General features: G+C 37.8%; 1 long non-coding RNA gene across 1 annotated transcript; it reads left to right on the top strand.

Annotated features, from left to right (window-relative positions):
- Positions 1 to 9,359: 9,359 nt before the first annotated feature.
- LOC148223238 (uncharacterized) lies at positions 9,360 to 19,007 on the top strand. Its single transcript, XR_015804922.1, has 3 exons — positions 9,360 to 10,955; positions 15,388 to 15,541; positions 15,921 to 19,007. It is a non-coding gene; the product is annotated as an uncharacterized LOC148223238 (long non-coding RNA).
- The last annotated feature ends 457 nt before the right edge of the window (positions 19,008 to 19,464 follow it).

Genomic DNA, 19,464 nt, shown 5'->3' with positions numbered 1-19,464 from the left:
CCCAGAGATACAATGGGGGCCTGCTAGTGCAAATGTTGCTTAAGACAACTCATAAAAGGGACAGAATAGATTATTTTCACTTAGAAGAGACCTACAATGATAATGCAATCTAACAGAAAGAAAAAAAAAAAAAGGATTAAAAAAACAAAAACCAAAACCACCAAAAAACTCAAGCCCTAATTTTATCAACAAGTGGATTTCAGTTATTTGCATTATAGATTCTAGCCTTTCTCCTGAGTGTCTGGGATACAAAACTGTACTGTGAAGAGACTCCCTCAATTATTAAAGTCTTGAACTGTACAATTTATGACACAGCCACTTAAAAGAAGTGTAAGATATTAAAGAGGAAAGCCCTTTGCATGCTGTCCCCACTGCAGCACAGGTTTCTCACCTGGGGCTTCGTAGGCATGTCATCATCCACGTGCATCTCACCTGAAAGGACTGAATGGAGACAGATGTCAATGCTTGCTTTTGGAAAGATGATGGAGGCTCACTAAGAACAGCACCCCTGGCTAAAGGTGGAGTAGAGCTCCTAAAAGGGAGATAGTTTGGTATTTTTTATTACTAGGCCAAGTTTAGTCTAGTAGTCTTGGGATGGGGCTAAGTCTTCCTCAGCCTGGGTTGAGATCAATTTTATGTGTCTTTCTCAGCAGTTTTATGTGAGGATGCAGTCAGTATCCCTCCCTGTGAGAGTATTCTGCATTTCAGAAGTAATATAAGATTCATTCCAGGAAAATAGAACATGCAGCCCAAAAAAAGCAAGGCCAGCTGCAAAAGAATCACTGCTAAGAGGAGGCAGCAGAGAGACTTTATAAAGAAACACAAATAGGACTGGTATGCATGGTCTAAGTGTAAAGTGAGTATGCAAAAGTCTCACTGATAAAAGGGTAAAAAGGTCAGAAGCCATTTCCAACTGAGAGGGGCTGCAGTGCCCCTCAGTGCACTCAAATGCTCTGCAAGGAACATTTTAGACCTCCAAAAATTACTTTCATAGCACCACTGAGAGGAAGAGATAAAAATGGTAAATACTGTAGTTATTACCTGGAATAATATATTTGAAATGGAGAGATGAAAACCCAGAGGATTGTGAAAGAACTGTCAGGATCCAAATGAAATGCTTAGAAAGGAAAATATTTCTTTCCAGTCTGGAACTTGTATTAGCCAGTTGTGTCTCTCCTGCAGATGAAACTGGAAAAGGGCATTCTTAGGGCTAGTTAAACATATTTTTATTTGATATTGCTTTGAGTAAAATTCTTTTGCTAACCAATATTGCATTTCTTTATCTAAATTCCATATCCTTTCACTTTGCACTTGGAATCAGAGGATGTTGAAGGTGACTGATGGTCCCTGAGACTCCACTCAGAGCAGGATTGACCCATATGAACAGTTCTTTGAGCAGGGAAGGAGGCATTGCCCAAAAAACTGCTAGAGCTCAATGTGGTCAAGAACTGATTTAATTTGAACCCATCTTCAAATCAAAAATACCACTGTGACTTTATCCAAAAGAATATTTTTGTCTAAAATCTTCATTACATGCAAATTCCACCAGGATATTGCATAGTTAAGGTCTCTGAATACATTTGAAATAATCCTCTTTTCCTTTATGTAATGAATAGAATAGATGGAATTGCTTCCCCAGACTTTTTGAGGAAATTGAAGTGATGTGCAAAAGATTTAACAGCTTTTATTTCTCTTTTCAGATCTTAACCAAATATGAAATATTAAAGTCCTAATATATTTAATGAAACCAGAAGTTGCTGTTATAATTAATTTCCTTTCCGAGAAAAAGCATTCCAGCTTCTTTTGGGAAGAATGTGAGTAATCCTTTAAAAGAAAACCAGAGCAAATGTATGAAAACCTTTCTCTTCCTTAAATCTCAGCCATAAAGCCTTTTATTAATCACCTGAAGAGCATGGAAAGGCTTCCTGAAGCAGAGCTGGTGGTAGTCCATGTGTATGTCTTCATTACCATCAGAGACACAATAAATGGTTCCTGTTCTCTTCCTGGCTGGAGACAAAGCAAAAATGAGTGTTGCCAAGTATCTAAAATAGATTTTTTTTTCTATCGTCAGTATTGTAAGCAAACACTTTTATCCTCTAAGTTTATTTGTGGATTATTCTATAGAAGACTAATAATGCATTTTAAAAAATTCTGATAGCTGCTGCTGACAGAAAGAGCTGTACAGATAAACCAGTTACCTCAGAAACTCTTATGTAAAACCTATGAACAAGGAAGAAGGAAAAGAAAAATTCAGAGCTAAGCAATAGAAATATTTTTAATTATCTTTCCATGCTAAGCACTAGAAGAGTTGCCATTTGACAACAGGTTCCTCCTCCTTAGGGAAATGGACACCCCATTTGGCACACCCAATAATCCTGATGAAATCATGGCTTGGGATGGTTCTGCACCCACCTCAGTGCTGCACACAAACACTCAGGATGGAGAGGCAGTGCCTTGGTTTCACTTCTGTTGAGAAATTAGTCTCCAGTTCAGTGGATCCAAAGTTGCCATCAGCTCCAGGGGGTTGTTTTGTTTTGGTGGGTTGGGGTGTTGTTTGCTTTTTATTTCTAGCAGTATAACATTTTGGAGTAAAAAAATAAATCCCAAAGAACAGGACCCTCCTTTATGCGTGCAACATATGAAGGGATTTAAAATTATTATAATTTTCTAGTTTGCTTGTTTATTCAAAAAGTCAATGGAGACATCTGGTGCTTTTGCAGCTAGATGAGCATGCCAAAAATACAGTAATAATAAAAAAACCCCATGAACAAAACCTTCCTCAGGGCCACAGCTGGGAGCAAAATGATGTCTGACATAAAAGTGACTAACCCTGTCACCTGTTTTCATTTGCCCTTTGGTATGCTGCAAAACAAGCATGTGAAAAAGGTAAACCCATCTAGCAAAAAACAATATAACTGGAAGAGATTGGTTAGCTTATTTTTTTTCCTCTCTCTTGTTCAACTTCATCAAAGATTCATTTAAAATACTAATGTTTCTCAGCCTATTATTTGAAGTTAAAAGAAGCATATGGTGCTCTGCGACAAAAGATAATTAGATTTCTTGTCTGCCTTCAGTATTATAGTTTGTTAATACAATTTAATGGAGTTTACAAACAGAATAGGCAGAATAAATGATAGAACAGATTAAGAGGTTTAAACTGATGAGTGTTGATTTTCTGAGTTTGTTCCTTGGAATATCACAACTGTCCTGTGGTCCATCCACTGCAGCATCCTTTGCTCTTTAGGCACTGCTTGATAAGAATAAGAAAATCCAGTAATGCTGGTGGTGATGGAAAGAACCAGTCTCAGCAGAGTTTTCCTCCTGAGCACTGCAGCTCTTGCTATGGCCTGAAGCAAAAGCCTCCCAGTCCTTCATGCTGTCCTTATCTGATGTTCAGTCAGCCTCCTCTCCATCCACACCCATGGCTGATTTTCATTTGAATCCTTTTAAACTCCTTCCCTGGTAATTCTGACACCAATCAGTTCAACAAATTGCAAATGCATGGTCCAAAACCCAGGCCTCTCCTTAGCCTAATTGTCTGATGCCAACCATGTAAACAAATAATAAAAGAGTCTTTAGAATCTTAAATAATCTATTGACTCACAACTTCACACAAACACTGCCTAGACATTTTTGATGTAGCCTTTACAACTTCTAGAATGAGGCCCTGAGGAAAAAAAAGTTTGAGGCAAGATGTGAAACCACTGCTGAACATCTGCTGGGCTCACCTCTATCTGCACTCAGAACGAAAATAATGCATACGAGGCAATAAAGCAATATGTTTTATAAATTTACTGTCTCTAAACCATCATGATTTTTTAGACATGATATGTTTTGGGGGAAAAAAAAAGAAAATTAAAAGTAAATTAACATTTTGGGGGTTGACTTTCAGCAGCATATCTAATATGTTGCAGGATGGAAAATTCTTACTTCAGGTAGAGAAGCTGGTGATGAAGTCATCAGTTTGACAACTGAGAAAATGTAAGATATCAAATTCAGCTGCACACTGCTTACAAACTGCTCTGTGGGGCTGCAATTGTAGGCTCTTTCCAGTGAAGATAATTAAATATTTACGTGTCTTAAAGAATAAGATTCTAAAGTATTTTGCTGCATATCTTGACTGTAATCCCTTTTCAGATATGGTGAATCCAGACTGGAATTGCTACGGGAAGGGATAAAGGATCTAAGAGGAGATCTTGTTTACAAAATCAGACTTTTTTTCTGCTAAAACATTGAGAAGAGGAGATATGATTGCCCTTGATAATTGAATTTGCCGAGGTCACTACTGGAATAAAACCCAAGCTCAACAATACCTGGGTCACAGTGACAAGGTTTGCACTGAAGAGGAACAGCTTTCATTTCCTACTAAAATGGCAGTGGAAGATAACATTCCTCTGTGGCACAAGTATTGCTGAGGTGTAGGAGTCAAATGAACTGCAGCCCTCTTGACAGGAAGGGAAAATATACTCCTGCCTGTATAATGTCTTCCCTTAATGCAACATGACCCCAGCCAAAATTGATTTAATCATTCAAATAGTATTGTTTCATTTCCCTTCTTTCTTGTCTAATTTCATTTTATGCTGAGGGGCTTGCATGCAATAATTATTTTTGCATTGACATACCTCTCAAAGGCAGGTTTTCTTATTTCTTAAAATAAATTTATAAGATGAAACATTAGACCTCTGCCCTCTTTGGCTAACAGGACACAGGCAAAGTAGTTTTTTACTCTTATGTGTTAATTTAGAATATTAAAAAGACATCGACTATAAAGTTTTATGTGTCTTCTTTTTTGCATGCAGACCTGCAGCTGATACTTTTACATTGCAGCATATTCTGGGTTATTTGATATTATTATTCTCCTATAGCATAACATGAAAAATACAGATTACTCTTTTTTTTTTGCTCACTAAAGTTTGCATAAATGGTTGCTACAGGGTCTGTGATTTCTAGTCATTAATGGATCCCAAGGTCTAGTTATGAGGCAGTAAAAGTAAACAGCCACTCATAAATGATATAACTGCAGGATTTCATCCCTTCCTTGGAGAACAAGCATAATTTCAACGCTGCCTGTGATCCATCTTGTCCATCTGGTTTTCCTCATTTAGTATGAAAAATAACAAGATTGGTCTAAAATCCTTCAGAAACGGGTAAAGTGAGAAGCAAACTGAGAATCAACTAATAATAACATTGCACTTAAGCTTCAAACTGGTACAAGCATCAACAGAAGTCACTGCATTTGGTGAGTCCTTAACAATCTATTTAAAATGAGCTCCCCAGAGCAGGTATGTGGATTCAGCTATTCAATACTGTTATTCTCCTATACAATAATGTTAAAATTATGTAGGATTTTGATTTCCTAGTGTTTACACAAATACTTTCATTGGGTACTTTGACTGCTAGTCCCTACCAACTCCCCAAATTTTAAGTCCTTCCCAGACATTGTATCTCCAGCAGAAGGGGAGACACAAGTACAAGAAAATGACTGTCTGACCCCCTCTACAGTGAAACCCTCAAATTCCCCCTCAGAAAACAGAGAAGAAATCAGAAGTTGGCTTGAAATGGCTTGTTTAGAAACCTGGCAACAAGGATCTTTTAAAACTTGATTAAAAAAAAAAAAAAAGGCAGAAAAGGAATATAAGCATCTCTTGCCAGCTCAGCAGCATGGAGGCCAGATTTGTTTAAGCTGAGGAATGGGCATGTTTGCCTTCAACTCTTTTGAAACAGGTGACAGATATTGTGCCAGAAATAATTTACTGACACAAGTATTGTTTCTTCAAGTCAATGTTTGACCTAGACCTAGGGCAAAGTCTGTTTCTTTTCCTAACAAAATCTAAGCCATTTTTTCCCTGAAGGTGAGGAAGTTTTGAGTAAGGAAAAGAATTAAGGCACGCAGAAAGTTTACTAGTTGGTGGCAATCCAAAGCTAAAAATATTTGAAACACTGTGCAAGCACATGCACATACCTACTTGAGAGTCAGAGCCTGCTTGTACAGCCAAAAGCTCGTGTCCTAAAAGGCTGGTCCAGAAAAATCCTTCCTTCTGCTTCAGCTCCTTTCCAGCTGAGAGGCTGCATATAAATGTACCCTGGCTGTCAAAACAGATCATGGTCTTTGACAACAATTAACATTAAGAAAACAAATACTGTGGTTACATATTTTGGTAATATCATTTGAAATTTTGGAAGAAAGATGTGAAGATGTGTAGACCTATAGGAAAGCACAGATTAATTTCAGGATTTACCAAACTGCAAGTATATCTTTGCTCTGATAAAGTCTTTTAGGGAAGGTCTTTATCTCTGCAAACAATTCCAGTATTTGCAGGAGAAGCTACCAAATATCCCAGTCTCTTTTTACCAGTTTAATATCTTTCTTTCTCTCTCCTCCTTCTGTTTGCTAGCTGTCTCTTCTTTTCCTATATGCTTATAAAACTTCTGACCTTCTTATATCCACCATCTAGAGAAGGTGCTTGAAAAGTGTTGAGAAGCCTTTAAATTGGAGTAATAATTATGAATGATACATACTCTCAAGGGGAAGGGACAGTGTCATCATTCTTACATGAGCAATGCTAAATCTTCTCACCATGTATTATGATTTTACTTTGTATTAATTTCAGATATTATTTGCAGCTTGGTTTCTGTTAGTTTGCATCATATTGAAGGATTTGAACTAAATGTACTGGTTCTTCTTTTTTTTCCCCCTCTCCTTTGGTGGCTCTTTTCTCTCCCCTGTGCATCAAAAGGGACGGACTTATGCATCTTTTTAGAAGGCAGGGCTCTGAGCAGCCTGATGTGATTGAAGATGTCCCTTCTCATTGCAGGGGGTAGGACTAGGTGACCTTTAAAGGTTCCTTCTAAGAGAAATTATTTTGTGATTCTGTGATTCTAAGACAGCCTTTATGCTGAAAACAAACACTTGTTAGCCACCTTTCTGATGCCAGAATGAACTATTACATATTCTGTGCTGTAATTGTTTTTGGTTTCCATAAAGAATCTTTCTTCTTGTAATAGAAGTAGCAGGTCCAGTTCAGTTAGATCAAAATTTACTCCAAGAATTTCCCTGTGTCCGCTTGTTTCCTTCCAGCACTCTTGAGATAATTGCAGGAGTCTGATGAATAACTAAAGTGGATGCAGATTAGATGTACTCCTCCGGATATTCTGAAGTGTGCTGGAGTAGTCAGACCTTTGGTCAGAAACACATTTACATTATGACTCAGCCTTCTGACAATTGCTTCATTAGTAGATATTTAAAAATGACAGAATAAAGATTCCCATCTGACCCACTCATTTATATTCCTCTGAACAAGTGAGGCAAGAATGTGCAGTGCTTTTGCACTCAGAAAATATTTGGTTTGCACAGTCAAATTGCTAAATTCTCAGCCATGCAGGGATTTCTCCATAATACAGACATGTCCATCCTCCTTGAAATTGTGGCAGTGAAATGTAAACAAAAACAAATTAAAAACTGTAGAGTTTTCTTTCAAAGTAGTCAGGAAAACCTGAGCCAAACATATCTAAGAGTAATTAAAAGGAGTATTGTTCGTTGGTGAGGAGCAATACACAGATTTTCTGACAAGATGCAATGAAAGATGTGATGACACATCGAGCAACCTGGTCTGGTGGGAGGTGTCCCTGCCCATGGCTGGGGTTGGAACCAGATGACTTTTAGGGTCCTTTGCAACCCATACTGTTCTGTGATTCTGTGATTCTGCTGTAGCAGCAGATAGATGGCCCCAAGGATTCACAAAACCCTTCTTGTACCATCTGAAGTGGTTACTTGCAGGGATGGACTTGTTTTTTGTGGGATTTGTTTTCCAAAAACACCCCTTACTGGGCACTGTGACATTGCTCTGTGTGCAGAACTGGACTCTGCTCTGTCACAGGTGGCTCAAGAGCCTGAACAATATTTAATGACTACATGGTGGAAATCTATGAAATTTTTTGAAAATGTGAGAGTGCTAATGATTTTGCAAAGCCCATCTTGTCTCAGAAAAGCAGTGATGATTCCTTGATGCAGAGAAGCTCAGCCACAAATCCTAGCTTTAGTCAATGATAGCAAGCTCAGATTCAAAACTTGACTTCTTGAAGGTCAGGGTGAAAAATCTGAGGGTCTGAGTTCATGGCAGCAACCTCAACTCAACCATCTTGATGTGATGGAGAACTGGAAATATTTAATCCTTGTGTATATTTAGTGTTTTCCACAAGGTAAGGACAGAGGGTATTTTATGGGGCCAAACTGCAGGTTTGTGAACACAAGAGCTGTGGGACAGGGAAACTTCCAGAAATCCCTGGAAAATCATAGCTGGAGTCTTATACTTGTCAGAGCTGCCAGTTTCAGAGGTAAAGCCAAAGGATGGAGAGAAGAGGGTTTTGAGACCTGTATGGAACAGAATAAAGCCTTTTATTCTTCTCATAAAGTGTCTGATGTTAAACAGAAAACAAAAGAGAGGATTCAGATTACAATGAGGCAGATTGTGCCTGCGCCAAAGTAGGATCAAAGGAAGCAGTGTATTAGCTTGGAAAGCTTTAGGTCTGGCATTTGAATAAAGTGGATGTTCTTCAAATCATTTCTTGGGAGAAAAATTAAAAATGCAGAATTTGAGCTTTATCTCATATGTGACCCAAGAATGTAGGTCTTTTATTTCTTATTGTAGATTAAATCCTGTTTTACGGTTGCCTTTTGAAGGTTATAATTGCTCCAAGGAATCATGCTTATACAGCATTCTTCACCTCTTAACATCAGTCTTAGTTTAGCAGTGCAGCCCTTTGATGGGAATATTTCATGGCCTGTGTAAAGTGGGTTAGGACTTTGCTCATTCCCTTGTCAACACATATGAATCCTGGCCAAAATAAATGTCATGTCTTATTGGCAGGGACCACTAAAGAAATCTTAGCCTTATTGAGGGGATTGTGAATGTAGGACTTGTCCAGCTCCAGCATTTATTTCAAAGATTGCAGTATTTTGGAGCAAAATGTGAAGATCACAAGAGCAGTTTGCTGCTGCTGCTGCCTATATTATGGTTTTTTGGGGGGAGAAATAATAGCTCTAAAGCTCTGCTTTGCAAATAAGAGGAGTTGTCTTCTGCACTGGTGGATGATTAAAAGAAAAGACAGAGAAAGTTGTTCATAATTTCCATGAAAAATAAGCTGAAGGTTTCTGAGGGCTCACTAAGGTAAAAATGCTAAACCAGGATGAAAGAAAAAGTCTGTTGTATTTCAAGGTCTTCATTTTCAGAGTACCACTTTTTTCACAGTGTGCTTGTGTTTATCCACTGAGGGATTTTATTTTGTACTATGGACTTCAGTGGACCTAAGATTACACTGCAAAAGTTGCCAATATATTGGAAAACACAAAAGCAGGAACTGACATAGGTTTATATCACTATTATTAATTATTTTCAAAGTGAAAAAGAAATATTTTTGCTTAGGTTTACTGTAAGTATTCCTGAAAATGTTATTCTTTCTCTTTCCTGCTTTGGTTGAGAAGTGATTCCACTTGCAGATCAGCCTGAAATGAAAGAAACAAATATGAGCATCCAATTTTCTAAATTAATATTTTGAAAACATTCCACACTTCTTCTCAAGGAAGTTTTTTTAGTTTGCTTCGTAAGACAAAGATACTTTGTTATTTGCTATGAATTTATTTTCTGTTGAGTGAATTTAGATAGTTCATTCTCAAACTGTCATTGAAATAAAGATTCAGTCATTATAATATCCATAATCTGAATATAATCATCCATGAAGCAAATGAAGAACAAGTAGAATTACAGAGATATAGTGACTTCTTTCTCTGGAAATCAAACTCTGCCAAAAAGATCCATTTTTTTCCATGAAAAATGATGTATTTTTGGTTCCATAGAAGTAACTGCGTGACTCATAGAAATACACTTTGATATCGTTATTTTTATATTCTCAGGGTGCAATGAAGGAGTGTTTATAATATTTATGAGTCAGTGACTGTAGAGACCAGCACTTCCTGCTGATTAATTGTATCAGACAATGACGTGAGCAAAGGTGAGAAAGCTGCCAAGAAAAACAATCTAGCAATGAGAAATACAAAAATAATAATACCTAAGGATGCACTGATGCACCTAAAATCATACAGATGTCAATATATTTAATATCAATTATGCCAATTTCAATGAGAAAGCATCAAAGAAAATAGCATGACTTTACATATAATAATTTGTGCAGGTGAGAATATCATGATATTTTGTTGGCTTACAGGCTCTGAAGGAAAAATATCTCTCTGTAAAAATAATATAAAGGTCATAAAGGAAGTAAAAATTTGGCTAGATTTAAATTTTAAAAGGGTTTATCCTTCAAATCTAAAATCGAATATACAATAAGAGATTTATTTCAGTAGAATTTTTTTGTAACATGCAGCTGACTCAATTTGGTCCAAACCCTCTCCAAGTCAAGTTTCTTGCACAGCAAGGCCTGAGATTTTCAGTGCGGCCACTGGGCTGCAAGCAGGGGGATGAACTATTGCCCTGCTGGGCATTGTCCATGTGCTTAAATGTTTTTTAAGATGTTGAGCAAGATTCTGTCTTCACACAAATATGTACTGAATCCTATTTCTACTTCGAAGGTTTATTTTTATGTAACTAAAGGTGTGATGTCATCTGTTATTTTATTTGTTTATTCTACTTACATAAGCAATTGCACTTACCCACAGATATTCACAGTTGACTTAACAGGAATGGCTTCAGGAATCTGTTTATGCTGAATTTATGAATTTTGGGTGGAAGTCTAAAATTGTTCCCTAATTTGATGCTTTGATATATCTGAGTTCTGTGCAGTTTTCCATCAGCATAATTTTGGCTGGAAATGATGGGAAGTTGTTAAAGCTTGATGACCATTCAGGCACGTGGACCACCACCAGAGCTGAAACACAGTCAACATTCTGGGCAACATTGCAGTGGGGCATGAGTGGAAGAGGAAGGGAACTCACAGGTCAGGTGAGATTTTGGATTCCTGGTTGGCAGGAGAGAAATGAGTTACAGGAGGGAGTGGAGGGTCAGGGTATATGTGTATATATATAGTGGGGAAAGGCAGGAGAATAAATACCTACAGGATTTCCCTATCAAATCCAGATTGGAGCCTTTGTTACCCCAGCCAAAGAACGACTAATGAGCAGCTAAAGCCAAATGCCTGCTGCTTTTGAAGTGCTGTGCTTCCAGCCATTCATTTTAAAGGAGTTGGTTTAGCTAAAGAAAACCCACCTGGTTTAAACCATCCTCTTCAAAGAAGATACCAATGTAAAGAATGTTCCCATGCTTGGATCCTGGGGATGGTGCCATGCTGCACCCTGGTCTCCAAGGATGAGGGATCAAGAGCAAGAGATACAGACAAGGTTGAAAACATTCATATTTGACGGGCTGAGACCCAAATGTTGCAACTTAGAGACTTTCTATTTGTTTGAGTCTGATTAGAGACCCAAAACTGCCAGGAGGATTCCTTCTGAGTAGGACAAGAGGGACAATGACCTCATAAGCTTCCTGCTAATGTTTTGTACATTATTGTTATTATCACTTTTGTTGGTATTATTAAAAAGAGCTTTAAACTACACAGAATCTCATAACAATAAATGACATTTTTTGCTATATTACCTATTTAATACTACAGCAATTACTTGTAATTAGATATAACTAATAAAAAGGCTTCTTGCCAACTTGATCCTTTAAATTAAGTGTTTCATGGCTTCCAGTAAAAGTAAAATGTGTTCTGTTGGTGTTATATTAGCTTGGGACATCTGCCCTGATAATGTACTTTTCCTTGCTTTTCTCAAAAGTTATCATTTTGTTCCTCACAAGAGCTAAAGTCTACTGATGTCACTTTCTTTGAATATTTACACTGACTCCCTTTCACTTTAGATGTAATTATTCAGATTTTGATGCTTTGCTTGTTCCCCTTTTTGATCCTTCCAAGCATATTCTCAAAAGGGGCTTAGGATTCAACCAAGTGGCTCCCAATTCATGAGCAATAATGTCAGATCCTGAGGTTCAGGACTTTATTAAATATCAGCAGCTCCTTGAGTAAGGCTTTATTTAATGACTTTCCTAACATTTCTGAGGAGAATTTTCAGGAGTGGTGGTTCCTGTTCCTGCATAATTTCAACACTGTCAGTTTTCCCTTGCTCTGTGTCTGCACTCACTGACAATGGATTTTTGGCCCTAAAGAACAAAAAAATATCAGCCACTGTCTGTCAGGAGCCTCCTATCTCCTCCCATAGCCCATCCTAACCCAGAGGTGTGATCCTGCCTACAGCAAAACCACTTATAAACATCATAACCCAACCTAAGACCCTAAAACTTAATTCCTTGTGTATATTAGTGTGTCCCTGCATTGGGAATGTGAATTATGATTCTTTTATAAGCAAAAGAATTCAGCCCACCAAGAGTGACCTATAGAAGGTGTCAGCAGGAGGAGATGCTGCCCAGCTACCTCGTTAGAGTACCTGGGCTAATCAATCACTGGAATTCTTCCTTAGCTTGGGTGCTTGATCAAAACTTATGGATGTTCAGTGATTGCAAAGGAGCTGCAGGCTGACTTTCAGCCCATTTCTTATATTTATTTTGATTGTGTTGATTTTTCCAAGCTAAGACGAAAGAAACGAGCAAATCTCTCCCCATCTGCAGCAGGAAGAAAACACTTCAAGTACACACATATCTTCTGAAAACTGCTTTTTTCACAGTTCTTAGGCCACAGCTTTCAGCTCCACAAATGATTCATTTCAAAGTTAGGTTGACACGGAAAGCTGAGCAGATATTGTTTGCAGAAGGGAAAAAACCAATCTTAATAGAAATGCTTGATTTTTCCAGGATCACTGTACACACATTTACAGTAGAGTTTCAGCCTCATGCTGGCCAACAGAGACTCCTTCAGGGAGATATTTAGGATATTTGTAGATTATATGAGGGAAAAAGGGCAGAATATGTAATAGAATTACTCTTGCAATTAGGCTATTTATTTTTTTTAGCTCCAGAATGGTAGTAAATATGGTTTTCTGTGCTTGCTTGTGGCAAACAAACTAACTATAGAAATGCAAAGTTGTGGAATTTCCATTTCATTTCTTGCCTCATTAATTTCATTAACTTACAAATAGATGAATACATAAAATTAAAATGTAATTTCCTTTAAATATGTTTAAATTACTCTCTCCAAGTATTCAAACCTTTTAATCTGTTCTTTTAAGGTTTCCATCTAATTGCTCTTACAGAGGCATAACTGGGCTTTTGTGAATCAGATATCAGTGTGATTGATTATAAGGAAGCTAATCAGAGGGTGCCATTCACAAGATAAATGCAATTGTTTCTAAAATATTTGCTTGTAGTCTGTGGCATTTCACTAACTCGGCAGCATGTGTGATGTGTGGGTGGGATGTGTGAAGGTGTGGATTTATGTGGGGAAATGAAATCTAGCTATGGAAGAAATGCTATTTCTCCTTTTTATTTTTTTTTTTGTTCCTTATACAAGGACAAATTGCATTGGAATTATAGTGTTTCCCATTTAATAGAAGTAGCCTTCATGCTGATGTTTTTCACAACAGTGACAAATGGCAGCTAAAAAGAAAGGGAGAGAATGTAATCAATCTTTATACTTTAAAAATACTTGAAAACTAAGATGAAAACTAAACCATTTCAAGAGAAAAAATAAATAGTTGGAAGCAAACAATTATCTGGAAGAGAAGAGAAGTGCAGAAGATGATTTGGGACTTATTGCTGGGTCTTGGAGGAGGCAAAAACTCCTGTTCTGCTTTTCTTTCTTGTTTGGGACTCCAGTTTCCATGGCCACAGCACTGTAACACATATGTCCAGAAAGGAGAATATTCCCCCAAAAGGCCACAGAGTCTGAAAGCTGAAAATGTCTAAGGGAGAAATTAGGAAGAAAAATTGAACTCTCCTCCAATTCCCAGGGATTGATGACTGTTAAACAGCAACAGCTGAAGGTGTAGTTCAGACTAGAAATCATCCAGGTGTTTTACATGTATTTAATGCTAATGTTTTAGCTGTGCACTAACACAATATTTGTTAATGTTACTGGAAAAAATAGAAAAATAGGATTTTAAAATAAAGTAAAATATTTGACTGAGATTTCACATCGATCAGAACAAACAGTTAAAACACATAATGTAAAAACTGCCTTACCCTCTGAACCCATTCTAAAAGCTCACATAACAGACAAAAGATTAAATAGGGAGTCTTGAACATTTTGCTGAACACAAAGGAAATTAACTCCTGGAAGGATTAGATCAGACTCTGCTAGGTGTGCTCTGGATGATGGAAGATTTGGAAGGGAAAACTCGGCACTTCTCAAATTACACGAGTTGAGAAATGAGCTGGTCAGCCAGAAAATGGTCCCCTATTTATTCTGTTATTCAAATGTCCCTCCTGCAGCTTTGGGTCTCAGCTGGATTTCAGACTTTATATGAGGCATTCTGCGTCAGGTTTGGGGTTTGTGTGTTTAGAATCTGCCAACAAGATGTTTTCTCGGATAGAAAATGTTATTGCAATGCATGTTTATTGGAAAAAAGAGATGTTCAGATGCTGACACCTCCAGACTTTTACAAAACTTCCCATTCTTCCTCTTTGAATCAAGTATTGATTTGGCCTGGGTTCAATGTGTGCTTTAAACTAATGCACCATAATGAAAAGTCATGGCGAGATTACTTAGGGATAAGTTTTTTAGATTTAGCTGAACTGCACCGTTTTCATAATTATAATGAAGACACTTAAGGGGATATTTTTCATGCAATGCCTGGCAGTAATCCAATGTCACTCCCATTAAAATCACCTGGTCAGAAATTAAGCTCCTGGTGTTTGAAAACTGTAATTTTCAAGTAACAAATTATTTTCTCTTTAGTGAAATTTAAAAAACCCAAACATATTATTTCTATATTTTTCATTTATTTTATGAGAACTGAATGCCATTCTTTAAACAGCTGGTAGTAGAGGATAAAAAATGTTTATTTCTATTTTTACCATAGCTGCAATGGACAAATTGTAACTGAAATTTTTGGATAACTGCAGAAAGAAGTTATGAGATCTAAAATAGACATTGATCTTAAAGGACTAGTTTTTATAATACAGTAAATAGCTTTTTCCTTTGGATGATTTTTCACAGCCAAGTTTTTCTTCACATCCAGACAATTATTGATTACTTATAACTCCCTGTTCACAATAATCTCCTAGTACAATTTTTAGTACTTTTCTGAGATCCTTTATAATAGTACCTTGATATACCTGTCTAACCCAGATTTCCACCTCCCCACGAGGAGTTATAAGGCTTTTTCTTACACTCTGTTACCTGACTGGGTGAGAAGGTCCAATTGTTGCACTGCATCTGAGCTGCCTTTCTTTCTGCTTTTACCTCTGGACGTGGCTGCCCAAGACTTAAAAGAACCTCAGCAGCATTTTTAGGAGATCTGTGCCACCAACAGAGACTTGTATGGGTGCCTTCATCACGTTGTGTTTGCAGACAGTGGGAGCACGGCAGGCTTTGGCAGCAGGGTTTCTTTCTGTTGCTCCCAAAGTCTCTGTGCAAGGTGAGTTCTCTTTATTCTCCCTCTGGGAGTGTGGACCAGCTGCTCTGGTTTCAGCTCCTGATACCCATTGTACTCTGAGATTGCAAAACCCATTAGTGTCTAACCACCCTCACACCTAAATATAAGCCCATCTCTGACCACTCTTCTGTGTGTGTCCTTGTCTGGCAACTTCTTATCACACATTTCAAGCACAGCTCTTGTCTAGCACAGATTTCCCAAACTCATCGTGCTCTGCTGCTTCTGACATCTTAATTCACTGCTCTGCCTCTGTCACCCACTTCTTACTCTGCTTTTTCTCTGCTCTTGTACACACTATTCAAAAGGAGATAAAATCTAGAGTTGCTCATATTGGTGTTTCTTCTCCTTGTCCTTTCCTCAGCAGATCCTTTGATTTCCTTGAAGCACCTGTGAGTCCTGACCAGAGATTGGGGTGGTCAGTAACAGTGGTTCAAATGTCAAGGTAAAATCCCTTTTAAACAGGGTGGAAACACCTTCAGAAATCTGGCTTGTACCTGGACTTCAGGAAGCTCATGAGGAAATACAAAGAGAGGGCCAATGACCAAGTCTAAAGGATGGATGTGTCCTTCTCTGAATCCTGACCTGCCACTGTGAGCTCAGAAGGGCAGCCTGCACCTCACACTTGGACTGCACAAGGTGACACTGGCAGCCAGAAAGTGTCTGCAAGCAAGAGGAAAACTCAGTTTGCTGGGCACATCTTTGTGAAGAGCAAGATTCCCAAAATAAAGCTAGAGTTCAGGGAGGGTCAGGGAGAAAAAGTAGCAAAACGCCAGCAAAACTGGGAAATGCTATCAAAGCATCTGACAAGCTCAGCAAATACCAGAATTGCCTCTCCAGTGAAGTTTAATTAAAATGTCTATTGTTTCCATTATTGCTTAATGATTCTTTCAAAAGTAGAACAAAAGTTTATTTTTTGAGGTTAATTATTCCTGGAATTTTAAAGGGATAAGAGAATATTTTCCTCTAATTTGGTAACTGAACCATTAAGGAGAGTGAAGCAAATGGTGGTGTAAGAATTGGTGAAAACAGTTTAGGTCTCAGAAGAAAGCTCCTCATGTCAGATATCATGGTTTTGTTGCACAAAAAAACAATCTCCTAGCAAATTAAGTTAACTTTTTGTGCTGGGAAAAAACTTGTCAATGACTTTTCCCCATTTGCTCCTGAATTCTAACTGAGACTCAGCATGAGGAAATGGTGCAGTTGTTTCTGCAAGCAAATGAGAAAATGGATCCATTGGGGCATAGCACTCACTGTGCTGCCAAGAAAGCTTGATTCTGCTCCTCATACTTGTCTATGCTAATTGCCATGCTGGGTTTTGTCATCTATCCAATAAGCCATGCATCAAAACTCAGGATTCAACGTTAAAACCTTGTGCTAGTGGGGGGAGAAAAAAAAAAAGAGTTCTAAATTAAATATTTTTCAACATGGTGAATTGTGAAATTGATTGTTGCATGTGGGGAGTACATATTATTTCTCTTTAGGAAAAGAGCTGAAGAAGTATTGTTATATGCAGGTTCCAATATCAACTACAGGTTCCTATATCAACTATGTGTCTTTCAGAAGTGCATTAATCAATTTACTAACATTTGACATGTGAAGTTTTTTTTTCTCATTCCTCTCCCCACCAGTTAAGTGGCAACAATAATAAAAAGGCAGAAATTTCAAAAGCACCAAAATAGAGGTCAGTACAGTCCCTGCTTCCCAGTCCTGTAGATGCAGATATTTAACTATAATCAGGGACCTTACTCCTTTCTTAAGATGTGTGCCATGACCTGCACTGCCCTCACTGAGGCAGCTCACAGACATTGTCCAGGTTATGTGAGTCAAGGACAGACTGAAAATTTCTCAGAGATAATAAAGGTGCTCCAGTAACAATTTCACTAAAAGTCAATCACAGCCATACAGAAAATGTAGCAATTCCAGTCTCTTGAAAAGACAATATTATTACCTGCTCCACAAGTAAAGGTATTTTGAAAGTTTCAGATAATGTAAACTTTGACTGAATAGAAGAAAAAGATCCTATATTTAAATTTCCTAGGATTTCCTGTAAGGAAAACATTTTAATAGGTATTTGTGCACGTGCTTTTCATCTTTATGGCCAGCGACATATCTGGAAGGTGCTGCTGTTTCTGAGGCTAACATTTGTGATAGAAAATCTCTGTTAATCATCTGTACTCCAGCTGAAGTGCAAATGGGGGTTAACAGTTTTGGTGAGCTTGTTCTGAAGTGTGAGGTGCAATTGATGTTCTGGGGACTGACCTTTCAGTATATATGATGTCCCTATCACCATTTTTTATTTTATTTGATTACATTTTGCTATTAACTTCTGAGATTAGCTTCAGAAACATGCATTGGTATCACAAATATTTTTCTTTATTTATCATTGTCACCACTTTCTTCATTTTGTTGTTATTGTGAGTTATGTTATTTTTTATTATATTATTATGATAATAATATGTTATTATTATCGTTTTTCCACTCACTTTTTAGCTCCTTTAATTTCTGGGACAATGTGGCCATGTTTACCATTAGAAGCAGGAGCATACATGAAATGTATGAGCTCTATTTTTCTGCAGTTTTCAAAGGACATTCATGTTTCACTGAAACTTTTAGCCGGTATTGCAGAGTATTTGTATTTTCCTTTTAAGTACACACAGAGGACAAGGAAACTCTTGGAGCCTTGGGCTCTCAGTAACTTCAATCCTTTAACCTTGCTTAATCTCAGGGCTTCTGGATGGGTTTAAACCAAGGACCTGATGGTGAAAGATCTCTTTCCATCAGGAGCATTTGTCTTTCTGATGGGCCTTTGCAGCTCTGCTGTCCATGGCATTTTCTCTTGCTCAGGCCCCTCTGTGTGTGTGTGAAGGTTAACTCTGGGAATCACTCTTGGCTTCTTGCCTCTTGCTAGTGTGAGCCACCAGTGCCCAACCATGATTTTTGGGACAGCAGCATCTTCATTCGTTCATTGAGCGGCCTCGAGGAAACTGATCTGCTCAGGGCAACGTGTGGCACCTGAGCTGCTGGAAAATGGGAAAGAGAAAAAGCACAGAACGCTCAGAAGGCTGTGTGAAAGCAAATCTCAGGATGGAGAAATGCAAGAATGCCGAAGATGCAAGGACAAGAAGCAACAGGGCTGTGAGCTGTGTAGAGACAGGCTTCAGGAAAAGATGTTCAGCAAGACAGTTGAAATATGTAAGCTTAAAAATGAAGCTTTATCCATTGTTTTAAGCTATTACAAGCAAGCATTGTTCAAAGCAAGATGTGCATGCAGCTTTATTAATTGGCCTGAGCAAACATTTGTCAGCTCTTAATATTATACTGTTGGCTAAAAAGTTGTTAAAAGACTTTGTAACAAAGAGAACTTTGTTGTTGTAAGCAGCTGAGGCTGTTCCATCTCCCTTTCTTGGCTCTGTAAAATGAGATTGATTGTGATGGAATAAAGCTTCAAGACAGCCACTCCAGCAGTCCCATCCTGTTGTGTGTATCTATATATGTTCATTTATTTTCATATTTATAATTATAATTATAAATATAATTCATTTTTATGCAAATACGAGATAAGAGGAAAAAACATCCCAGAACCAACAGAAAACAGAGATTTAATGTGTCTGAGACAGGAATCAGAGCACAGAGCTTGAGAGCTGCACACAACTGTGTGCATCCTTCACTAGGACCTGTCAAAACCTTTCCTAAACAGGTAAAATTGTCAGTATTGATAACTGAGTGAAAATGATTCCTGGGGGAAAAAAGAGGCAACTCCTACTTACAGTGTACTCCACAGAAGCTGAAAGAAAATGGCTTCTATTTTTTCCCTGTTTTATGTCATAAGTTATTCTCTTTTGGAGACTTCAGAAATCATATAAGAAGTGGAAAAGAGGAGGTCTCCCAAGGAAACACTAAAGCAA

Source organism: Sturnus vulgaris, chromosome 7 (assembly GCF_052056855.1).
Source record: "Sturnus vulgaris isolate bStuVul1 chromosome 7, bStuVul1.hap1, whole genome shotgun sequence".
Classification (NCBI taxonomy): domain Eukaryota; kingdom Metazoa; phylum Chordata; class Aves; order Passeriformes; family Sturnidae; genus Sturnus; species Sturnus vulgaris.
This window is presented reverse-complemented; position numbering and strand designations above follow the sequence as displayed.